Here is a 12,669-nt window from a genome sequence, read left to right as displayed (position 1 = left end):
CAAAATATGTGGTTCCACCAGCATCAACATCTTCAATTACACCATTACCAATATCTTCAACTCCACAAATACTACAAAGTTCAGTTCCACTACCATCAGTATCTTCAGGTCCACAAACATCAATATCTTTAATTCCATCATCAAAACATTCAGTTGCCCAGTCAACAAGACATTCATTTGTCCAATTATCAGGATGTTTAGATACACAGTCATCAAGATCTTCAGTTTACAGTTACCAAGATCTTCAGTTGCACAACCAACAGGACATTTGATTACACCACACCCAATATCACCAAGTTTGAAGTCAACAAAATCTTCCACTCTATAATCACTGTTTACTTTCCTACAATCACCATCTTCCATATCAAGCCCTTGGACTCTATCAGTTTCCTGATCTTCATCAGCTGTAGTTTGTCCTGGTTTAAAGCAATTTCCTCCATCAACTCTATGGATGATGAATAAAGCAAGGAGGGCCTTGATGGAAGCAATTAGAAAACGTGTTCTGCTATTCAAAACTAAAGAACAATGTGTACCCAAAGCCAAAATGGAGATTCCTGAAATTGAAGCAAGTAGTATCCTGATCCGTCATAAAGCTATAGGATATAATTTTGGTGAATAAGACCAGGTGAGGCTGTTTAGATGGATGAAAAGTAAACAAATAAATACAACTAAAGTAAAAATAAATGTCTATTGTCTTATTCTATTTAATTAACTAATTTATAATATTTGGCTTTTTTACTTTTTTAGAATTAAACAGGATATTTTTTCCAAGAAAACTGTCAGCACATGCTCCACCCTAAATATTTTACAGTTTTCTTAAGTTGCTCAAATAAACTAAAACTACTGACTATTAAGCACGGATAGCCCGTATGCTAGTTTTTTACAAATTTTCTTGAAGACAATTAATATTGAAATTCTGAACTTAGCAAGGCCATTTATTCCATTTCAAATAATGCTTAATTCAAGCTTTAAGAATCTCTGTCTCAATTATATGAATGTATTTAGTAAGCATAAATAATTTATAGTTCTAAATTTACCTCAAGGGGCTGGAACAATCAATTTTTTAATTTATTTTATTTTTTAACACTTTATTGGAGTATAATTGCTTTACAATGGTGTGTTAGTTTCTTCTTTATAACAAAGTGAACCAGCTATACATATACATATATTCCCATATCTCCTCCCTCTTGCATCTCCCTCTCACCCTCCATATCCCACCCTTCTAGGTGGTCACAAAGCACCGAGATGACCTCACTGTGCTATGCGGCTGCTTCCCACTAGCTATCTATTTTACATTTGGTAGTGTATATATGTCCATGCCACTCTCTTTGTCCCAGCTTGCCCTTCCCACTCCCTGTGCCCTCAAGTCCATTCTCTACATCTGCATCTTTATTCCTGTCCTGCCCCTACATTCTTTGGAACCATTTTATTTTTATTAGATTCCATATATATGTGTTAGAATATGGTATTTGTTTTTATCTTTCTGACTTCACTCTGTATGAAAAATCCTAGGTCCATCCACAAATAACTCAATTATGTTTATTTTTATGGCTGAGTAATATTCTATTGTATATAGGTGTCGTAGCTTCTTTATTCATTCATCTGTCGATGCACTTAGGTTGGTCCCATGTCCTGGCTATGGTAAATAAAGATGCAGTGAACATAGTGGTGCATGACATGTTTTGAATTATGGTTTTCCCAGGGTATATGCCAGTAGTGGGATTACTGGGTTATATGGTAGTTCTATATGTAGTTTTTTTAAGGAACCTCCATACTGTTCTCCATAGTGGCTGTATCAATTTACATTCACACCAACAGTGCAAGAGGGTTCCCCTTTCTCCACACCCTCTCCAGCATTAATTGTCTGTAGATATTTTGGTGATGGCCATTCTGACTTGTGTGAGATAATACCTCATTGTAGTTTTGATTTGCATTTCTCTAATGATTAGTGATGTTGAGCATCCTTTCATGTGTTTGTTGACAATCGCTATATCTTCTTTGGAGAAATGTCTATTTAGGTCTTCTGCCCATTTATGCATTGAGTGGTTTGGTTTTTGATATTGAGCTGCATGACCTGCTTGTATATTTTGGAGATGAACCCTTTGTCAGTTGCTTCATTTGCAAATATTTTCTCCCATTCTGAGGATTGTCTTTTGGTCTTGTTTATGGTTTGCTTTGCTGCGAAAAAAATTTCCGTTTCATTAGGTCCCATTTGTTTATTTTTGTTTTCATTTCCATTTCTCTGGGAGGGGAGTCAAAAAGATTCTTGCTGTCATTTATGTCATAGAGTGTTCTGCCCATGCTTTCCTCTAAGAGTTTTATAGTGTCTGGCTTTACATTTAGGTCTTTAATCTATTCTGAGTTTATTTTTGTGTATGGTGTCAGGGAGTGTTGTAATTTCATTCTTTGATATGTAGATGTCCACTTTTTCCAGCACCACTTATTGAAGAGGCTGTCTTTTCTCCATTATATATTCTAGTCTCCTTTATCAAAAATAAGCTGACCATATGTGTGTGGGTTAGTCCCTGGGCTTTCTATCCTGTTCCATTGATATATATTTCCGTTTTTGTGCCAGTACCATACTGTCTTGATTTCTGTAACATTGTAATATAGTCTGAAGTCTGGGAGCCTGATTACTCCCGCTCCATTTTTCTTTCTGAAGATTGCTTTGGCTATTCGGGGTTATTTGTGTTTCCATACAAACTGTGAAATGTTTGTTCTAGTTTTGTGAAAAATACCATTGGTAATTTGATAGGGATTGCATAGAATCTTTAGATTGCTTTGGGTAGTATATTCATTTTCACAATATTGAGTCTTCCAATCCAAGAACATGGTGTATCTCTCTATCAGTTTGTATCATCTTTAATTACTTTCATCAGTGTCTTACAGCTTTCCACATACAGGTCTTTTGTCTCCTTAGGTAGGTTTATTGCTAGGTATTTTATTCTTTTTGTTGCAATGGTAAATGTGAGTGTTTCCTTAATTTCTCTCTCAGATATTTCATCATTAGTGTATAGGAATGCAAGCGATTTCTGTGCATTAATTTTGTATCCTGCTACTTTACCAAATTCATTGATTAGCTCTCATAGTTTTCTGGTAGCATCCTTAGGATTCTATATGTTTAGTAGAATGTCATCTGCAAACAGTGACAGCTCTACTTCTTCTTTTTCAACTTGGATTCTTTGTGTTTCTTTTTCTTCTCTGATTGCTGTAGCTAAAACTTCTAAAACTATGCTGAATAATAGTGGTGAGAGTGAACACCTTGTCTTGTTCCTGATCTTAGTTGAAATGGTTTCAGTTTTTCAACATTGAGAACTATGTTGGCTGTGGGTTTGTCATATATGGCCTTTATTATGTTGAGGTAATTTCCCTCTATGCCTACCTTCTGGAGGGTTTTTATCATAAATGGGTGTTGAATTTTGTTAAAAGTTTTTTCTGCATCTATTTAGATGATCATATGGTTTTTATCCTTCTTAATATGGTGCATCACATTGATTGGTTTGTGTTTATTGAAGAATACTTGGATTTTGGGATAAACATCACTTGATCATGTTGTATGATCCTTTTAGTGTGCTGTTGGATTCTCTTTGCTGGTATTTTGTTGAGGATTTTTGCATCTATGTTCATCAGTGATATTGGTCTGTAGTTTACTTTTTTCATGGCATCTTTGTCTGGTTTTGGTACCAGTGTGATGGTGACATCATAGAATGTGTTTGGGAGTGTCCCTCCCTCTGCTATGTTTTGAAAGAGTTTGGAAAGGATTGGTGTTAGCTCTTCTCTAAATGGTTGATAGAATTCACCTGTGTAACCATTTGGTCCAGGGCTTGTTTGTTGGAAGATTTTTAATCACAGTCTGAATTTTAGTGCTTGTGATTGGTCTGTTTATATTTTCTCTTTCTTCCTGGTTCAGTCTGAGAAGGTTGTGATTTTCTAAGAATTTGTCCATTTCTTCCAGGTTGTCCATTTTATTGGTATATAGTTGCTGGTAGTAATCTCTCATGATGCTTTGTGTTTCTGCAGTGTCAGTTTTTACTTCTCCGTTTTCATTTCTAATTCTATTGATTTGAGTCTTCTCTTTTTTTCTTGATGAGTCTGGCTAATTGTTTATCAATTTTGTTTTACTTCTCAAAGAATCAGATTTTAGTTTTATTGATATTTGCTTTTTTCCCCTTCATTTCTTTTTCATTTATTTCTGATCTGATCTTTATGATTTCTTTCCTTTTGCTAATTTTGGGGGTTTTTTGATCTTCTTTCTCTAATTGCTTTAGGTGTAAGGTTAGGTTGTTTATTTGAGATGTTTCTTGCTTCTTGAGGTAGGATTGTATTGCTATAAACTTCCCTCTTAGAACTGCTTTTGCTGCATCCCATAGGTTTTAGGTCATCGTGTTTTCATTGTCATTTGTTTCTCAGTATTTTTTGATTTCCCCTTTTATTTCTTCAGTGATCACTTAGTTATTTAGTAGTGTATTGTTTAGCCTCCATGTGTTTGTATTGTTTACAGATTTTTTCCTGTAATTGATATCTAGTCTCATAGCGTTGTGGTTTGACAAGATACCTGATATTATTTCATTTTCTTAAATATACCCAAGGTTTCATTTGTGACCCAAGACATGATCTATCCTGGAGAATGTTCCATGAGCACTCTAGAAGAAAGTGTATTCTGTTTTCTTTCTGATTGAATGTCCTACAATTATCAATTAAGTCCATCTTGTTTAATGTATCATTTAAAGCTTGTGTTTCCTTATTTATTTTCATTTTGGATAAGATGTCCATTGGTGAAAGTGTGTTTTTAAAATCCCCTCTATGATTGTGTTACTGTCGATTTCTCATTTCATGGGTGTTAGCATTTTCCTTATATACTGAGGTGCTCCTTTATTGGGTGCATAAATATTTACAATTGTTCTATGTTCTCCTTGGATTGATCCCTTGATGATTATGTAGCGTACTTCTTTGTCTCTTGTAATAGCCTTTATTTTAAATTCTATTTTATCTGATGTGAGAATTGCTTCTCCAGCTTTGTTTTGATTTCCATTTGCATGGAATACCTTTTTCCATCCCCTTACTTTCAGTCTGTTTGTGTCCCTATATCTGCAGTTGGTGTCTTGTAGACAGCATATACACAGGTCTTTGTTTTGTATCCATTCAGCCAGTCTGTGTCTTTTGGTTGGAGCATTTAATCCATTTACATTTAATGTAGTGATCAATATGTATGTTCCTATTCCCATTTTCTTAATTCTTTGGGGTTTGTTATTTTAGGTCTTTTCCTTCTCTTATGTTTCCTGTCTAGAGAAGTTCCTTTAACATTTGTTGTAATGGTGTAATGGTGGTGCTGAATTTTCTTAGCTTTTGCTTTCCTGTAAAGGTTTTAATTTCTCCATTGAATCTGAATGTGAACCTTGCTGGGTCAAGTAATCTTGGTTGTATATTTTTCCATTTCATCACTTTAAGTATGTCCTGCTACTCCCTTTTGGCTTGCAGAGTTTCTGCTGAAAGATCAGCTGTTAACCTTATCAGGATTCCCTTGTATATTATTTGTTGTTTTCCCTTGCTGCTTTTATATTTTTGTGTGTGTATTTAATTTTTGATAGTTTGATTAATATGTGTGTTGGCATGTTTCTCCTTGGATTTATCGTGTATGGGACTCTCTGCACTTCCTGGACTTGATTGGCTATTTCATTTCCCATATTAGGTAAGTTTTCAACTATAATCTCTCCCAATATATTCTCAGTCCCTTTATTTTTCTCTTCTTCTAGGACCTCTATAATTCTAATGTTGTTGTGTTTAATGTTGTCCTAGAGGTCTCTGTGATAGTCCTCAATTCTTTTCATTCTTTTTTCTTTATTCTGCTCTGTGGTAGTTATTTCCACTATTTTATCTTCCTGGCCACTTATCTGTTTTTCTGCCTCAGTTAATCTGCTATTGATTCCTTCTAGAGAATTTTTAATGTCATTTATTTTGTTCTTTTTCACTGTTTGTTTTCTCTTTAGTTCTTCTAGGTCTTTGTTAAACGTTTCTTGTATTTTCTCCATTTTTTCCCCAATATTTTGGATCATCTTTCCTGTCATTACTCTGAATTCTTTTTCAGGTAGACTCACTATTTTCTGTTCATTTGTTTGGTCTGATGGGTTTTTACCTTGCTCATTCATCTGTTGTGTGTTTGTCTGTCTTCTCATTTTGGTTAACTTACTCTGTTTGTGGTCTCCTTTTTGCAGGCTGCAGGTTCATAGTTCCTGTTGTTTTTTGTGTCTGCCTCCAGTGGCTAATGTTGGTTCAGTGGGTTGTGTAGGTGTAAAACATTTTTCTCGCACTTTGGATGCTCTTCACTTTTGCTTTCATTCAGAGTAGTATTCATAGGATTCTGTGACATCCCAGGAGTTCCTTTGAGCCACTGTCATGCTGGGAGACTTTGGAATTGGGGCTCATGCCCCCGCGGATGGGAGTATTGCTCTTTCACCCATCCAACCGCTACCAGGGCCAACTGCATCTGCCAACTTTTCATTTTTTTAGGTGCCTTGTCATCTAACTAAATTGACCTATCTCCAAGATTTTCAAGTTTCTAAATGAAATATTCAGAATTAATAATTTTGTTCACATAATATTAAAATATGTTTTAGTAAATTATTTTACAAGTCAATTGAATTCAGGTGTCTGGGTGAGTTTTCTTAAGGAAATCATTTAAAAGAGAGAGCCAAGGTCTGGACCTTAAGAAATTCTAAAAGTTAAAGTTCTTGGAATGGTCGAGAGTCCTCAGATAAGATTGAAGCTAAATGATCATATAGCTAGGAGAGGAATAAATAATCTGGGAAGTAAGACTCTTTCTAGAAATACAGAGAATGAATATTTCAAGAAAAGAACATTCAACTATATGAAATGCTGCAGAGAAATAAGATACAATAAGAACTGAAAAATACCCATTTGTTTTGAATCACTTTACTGTTCACCAGAAAGTAACACAACATTGTAAGTCAACTATACTTTAAATAAGAAAAAAGACAGTGAATAGCCAAAGCAGTCTTTAAAAAAAAGCAAGCTGGAGGTATCACACTTCCTGAGTTCAAATTATATTAGAAAGTTATGGTAATCAAAAAAAGTTTGGTATGATATGGTCCAGCAATTCTACTTCTTGGCATATATCTGTAAAAAATGAAAACTCTAGGTTGAAAAGATACATGCAATCCAATATTCATATCGGCACTATTTACAACAGCAAATGCATGGAAGCAACCTAAAAGTCCGTGGGAAGATCAATTGATAAAGAAGATGTGGGGCTTCCCTGGTAGCACAGTGGCTGAGAGTCTGCCAGCCGATGCAGGGGACATGGGTTCGTGCTCCGGTCCAGGAAGATCCCACATGCCGTGGAGTGGCTGGCCCCGTGAGTCACGGCCGCTGAGCCTGCGCTTCTGGAGCCTGTGCTCTGCAACGGGAGAGGCCACAACAGTGAGAGGCCCGCGTACCACAAACAAAACAAAACAAAAACAAAGAAGATGTGGCACATATATACATAATAGTATATTACTCAGCCATAAAAACGAATGAAATGTTGCCATTTGTGGCAACATGGATGTTCCTAGAGAATGTCATACCAAGTGAAGCAAGTCAGACAAAGACAAATATTATATAATATCACTTACGTTGGAATCTAAAAAATAATGCAAAAGAACCTATTTACAAAACAGAAACAGACTCACAGACATAGAAAACAGACTTATGATTACCAAAGGGGAAAGTGGAGGATAAATTAGGAGTATGAGATTAACAGATACACATGACTATATATAAAATAGATAAGCAACAAGGATTTAACATATAACTCAGGCGACAATATTCAATATCTTGTAATAACCTATAATGGCTGATAATCTGAAAAAATATTTGTATAATCACTTTGCTATACACCTGAAACTGATGCAATATTGTAAATCAACTATGCTTCAAAAATGTATGGTATTGGCATAGAAACTGACACATAGAACAATGGAACAGAATGGAAAGCCTAGAAATAAGCCCATGCATATATGATCAATTAATTTACTGCAAAGGTGCCAAAGCTATACAATCAGTAAAGGATAGTGTCTTCAATAAACAGTGGTGGAAAAAACTCTATAGCCACATGAATAAGAGTAAAACTAGACTCCTATCTTAAACCATAAACAAAATAAACTCTAAATGGATTAAAAGTGATGGCAGTAACTTGCATAAGACATTCCTCTTTAATATAAGCCTTTTTAGTCAATAAAGTAGGCATCCATGTGTGAACAAAGACCATTCTGTGGGAGTTTGCATTTAGCTCCAAGGGAACCAAGAAGAATCTTGCCCATCAGTGCAGGTGGTAGGAGATATTCAAACCTCCATACATTCTGCAGAACCAACAGAAGCAACAGGACTGTCTGGACCTCTCTTGCTGCTGTTTGGCAAGGATTGAGTAAGTGCTGAATTGGGCAGCATTTACCCATGAAAAAGAATTTTTTGCAGAACACCAGCCCTCCTGAAGGGAGACTCCAACACACCATTAGAGAAAAAAATAAAGAAAAATATACATTTTGCCACAGCAAAGATAAGTTTGGTTCCAGCAAAGGTGGTAAGAGAAAACTTTCCTAAAACTCTTCACCCCCAAGAAGGCCCTGATTGGGACTGATTCATCTAACAGAAACTATCCTTCAGGGAAACAAGAGAGCAGTGAGAGAGGGTCTGCTTACTCCAGCTGGATGGGATGCAGCAGGAGAAACCCATTTCTCTCCACCAGCATCTAAAGTACTAAGGTGGGAGCACTGTGACTGGGGGGAGGGAGGATACTTGAGAAAAGGCAGATAAGAATTTCAAATGGCTTTAAAATAATTATTCTCAGTAGAAAGTCCACCCACATGCCTCTGGGTGTACCATCTCTGGGGAATTTCTTACCATGTCTACAATAGCCAAACACACTGAGTGCTACACCCACACTTCTTCCCACTCTGCTAACCTCTTCTTGGGTGTGATCTCAGGTGCATCTGAGAGAGCAAGCTCCTGAGAGCTCTGGTAGACAATTAACATGGCCAAAAACAAGAAACAGTTGGTAACCAAGGGAGAAACCATAAACTTGAGCTATAATGCCACCTTCTGGAAAATAAAAGAGAGGTTCCTAATAGAAAAACTGGAGAATTGTAAGAACTAAAGAACACATAAAAGCTTATTTAAGGAGGTATCTGTTACCTCAAATGCAGAAGCAGAATGCATGGCTAGAAGCAATAGGAAAAATCAAGAAAATGTGGCATCATAAGAAGAAAATTATAACTTTCCAGCAACTAAACCAAGATCATAGAATATTGTGATATAACTGATAAATATTTGAAAATAGCTGTTATAAGGAAATTCAGTGAACTACAAGAAAATTTCAAAATATGATTCAATGAAATCAGGAATAAAATTAATGAATAGAGAGACTTCTTTACCAAAGAGACTGAAATAAAAAATAAAGGAACAGAAATTTTAGAGCTGAAGAATTCAATGAATGAGATGAAGAATGCAATAGAGAACATCTGTAGTAGGGCAGACCAGATGGAAGTGACAATAAATGACTTGGAGTATAGGAATGTAGAAATAATATATTTAGAAGAGGAGAGGAAACTAAGGTTTAAAAAGAGTGAAGAAAGACCGTGAGAGCTATCTGATTCTATCAGAAAGGGAAATATTTGAATATAAGTGTTCCAGAAAGAGAAGAGAGGGGGAAGGGGGCAGAGAGTCTATTTAAGGAAATAATAGTTTAGAACTTCCCAAACCTGAGGAAAGACTTGGGCATACAAGTCCACGAAGCTGATAGAACACCTGATTATCTCTATGCAAAAAGACTTTCTTTATGACACATTATAATAAATGTCAAGATCAACAAAGAAAGAATCATAAAGGCAGCCAGGGATAAAAAGAAAGTGCCCTACAAAGAAACTCCCATTAGGCTAAGAGTGGTTTACTCAGCAGAAACTCTACAGGTTAGGAGAGAGTGAAATGACACGTTTAAAGTGTCGAAAGATAAAAATTGCCAGCCAAGAATACTTTATATGTTAAAGTTATCCTTCAGATATGAGAAACAAGGCTTTCATAGACAAATAAAAGCTGAGAGAATTTATCACCACTAGACCTGTCTTGCAAGAAACGCTGAAAGGAGTTCTTCAAGCTGAAATGAAAACACACTAATCAATGACATAAAAACATATAGAAGTACACAACACACTGGTAAAGGTAAAAAATAGACAAACAGATTTAGAAAGCAGTAACTATGTATTAGATGATGTGTTTGCCACTTAACTATAGTGTAAAAGTTAAAGGGAACGATTAGTAACAATAACTATAGCTATGCAAGTTGTTAACAAATGCACAACATATAAAAAAGGTAAATTATGACATCAATAATATTAAAGGGTGAAGTAAAATGGTGGAGCTTTTTAAGCATTTGAAGATGACTTGCTATATTCCTAAAAAGGACTGTTTTACCTATTAGGTGTTTTGGGTAACTCACAAGGTAGCCACAAAAGAAAAACCTAGAGTAGACCCACAAGTGAAAAAGCAAAGGCAAAACAGCATGCACCACCACAGAAATTAACCAATTTAAGAAATCAGGCAGAGACAGAGGAAGAAGGAAACAATAGAAGTACAAAACAACCAGAAAGAAATTAATAAGATGACATTAATATATACTTACATATCAATATTACAATAAATGTAAATGGATTGAACTCACCAACAAAAAGGCACTGAGTGGCAGAATTGATGAATACAACAACAACCCAGTTCTATGCTGTCTATGAGACACCCATATCAATTTCAGGACACCTTTAGACAAAGTGAAAGAATGGAAAAATATATTCCATGCAAGTGAAAACATGGTTAGTTATACTTATATCAGAGAGAATAGACTTAAAGCCAAAAACAGTAAAAAGAGACAAGGAAGGTTATTATATAATGAAAAAGGATCAACCCATCAAGGAGATATAACAATTATAAATATATACCCACCCAACATTGGAGATCCTAAATATATTAAACAAATACTAATAGATCTGAAGAAATAAATAGAGAATAATACAAAAATAGTAGGGGGTTTCAACAGCTAACTTTCAACAATGGTTACATCATTCAGACAGAAAATCAACAAGAAAATGATGGACTTGAACCATAGAGTAGATTGAATGGACATAACAGTTATTCATCCAACAGCAGCACAATACACATACTTCTCAAGTACACACAGAACATTTCTAAGGATAGATCATATGATGCAACACAAAATAAGTCTTAACAAATTTAAGAAAATTAAAATTATACCAAGTATCTTTTCTGATCACAATAATATGAAACTAGAAATCAACAACAAGAGGAAGGTTAGAAAATCTACAAACATGTGGAAACTAAACAACACATTTCTGAACAACTAATGGGTCACAGAAGAAATCAAAAGGGAAATCAAAGAATATCTCAAAACATATTTAAAAAAAATCAACCTACCAGAAAACTATGGGACACTGCTAAGACATACAAATGGCCATCAGATACATTAAAAGGTGCTCAAAATCACTAATCATCAGGGAGATGCAATCAAACAACAATGCGATATCATCTCACACCGGTTAGACTGACTATTATAAAAAGACAAGACATAGCACGTATTTGTGAAGATGTGGCACAAAGGGAACACTTGTGCACTGTTGGAGGCATTGTTAACTGGTATAGCCACTATGGAAAACAGTGTGGAGATTCCTCAAAAAATTAAAAATAGAACTCCCATATGATCTAGCAATTCCAATCCTGGGTAAATAGCCAGATGAAATGAAATCATTATCACAAAGATGTAACTGTATTGCCAAATTTATAGCAGATTATTCACAGTAGTCAAGGTACGGAAACAACCTAAGTGTGTCCATCAATGGATGAATAGATATGTACAATGGAATATTATTCAACCTTAAAAGGAGGGTAATCCTGTCTTTTGCAATGAATTTGAGCACATTATGCTTAGTGAAATAAGCCAGGCAGGGGAAGACAATACTGCATTATATCACCTATATGTTGAATCTAAAAAAAAAGTTGAATTCATGGATACAGAGAGTAGAAAAGTGGTTACCAGAATATGAGGGTTGGGAGAAATAGACATAGGTTGGTAAATGGGTATAAAGTTTCAGTTATAATGAATAAAGTCTGAGGATCTAATGTATAACCTGATGACTATAGTTGATAACACTGTATTGTATAAGTGAAATTTGCTAAGAGAGTGAAACAAAATGTCACAGAAATTTAAATATGTGAGATGATAAATGTGTTAATTAGCTTATAGGAGGAATCCTTTCATCATGTATATGTATATCAAACCATCATATTGTATACTTTAAATATCTTATAATTTAATTTAACCTCAGTAAACCTGGAAAAAATAAAAGAATTACAAAAAATATAAAGAGAACTCTCATACACTGTTGGTAGGAATGTAAATTAGTATAGCTATTATGGAAAAAGTATGGAGGTTCCTCAAACAATTAAAAAAATAGAACTACTATATGACACAGGAATCCCACTTCTGGGTGTATATTCAAAGGAAATAAAATCTGTATCTTGAAGAGTTATCTGCCTTCTGTTCATTGCAACATTATTCACAACAGCCAAGGTATGGAAACAACCGAAGTCTCTGTGGACAAATGAATGCAT

Source organism: Phocoena sinus, chromosome X (assembly GCF_008692025.1).
Source record: "Phocoena sinus isolate mPhoSin1 chromosome X, mPhoSin1.pri, whole genome shotgun sequence".
NCBI lineage: Eukaryota > Metazoa > Chordata > Mammalia > Artiodactyla > Phocoenidae > Phocoena > Phocoena sinus.
This window is presented reverse-complemented; position numbering follows the sequence as displayed.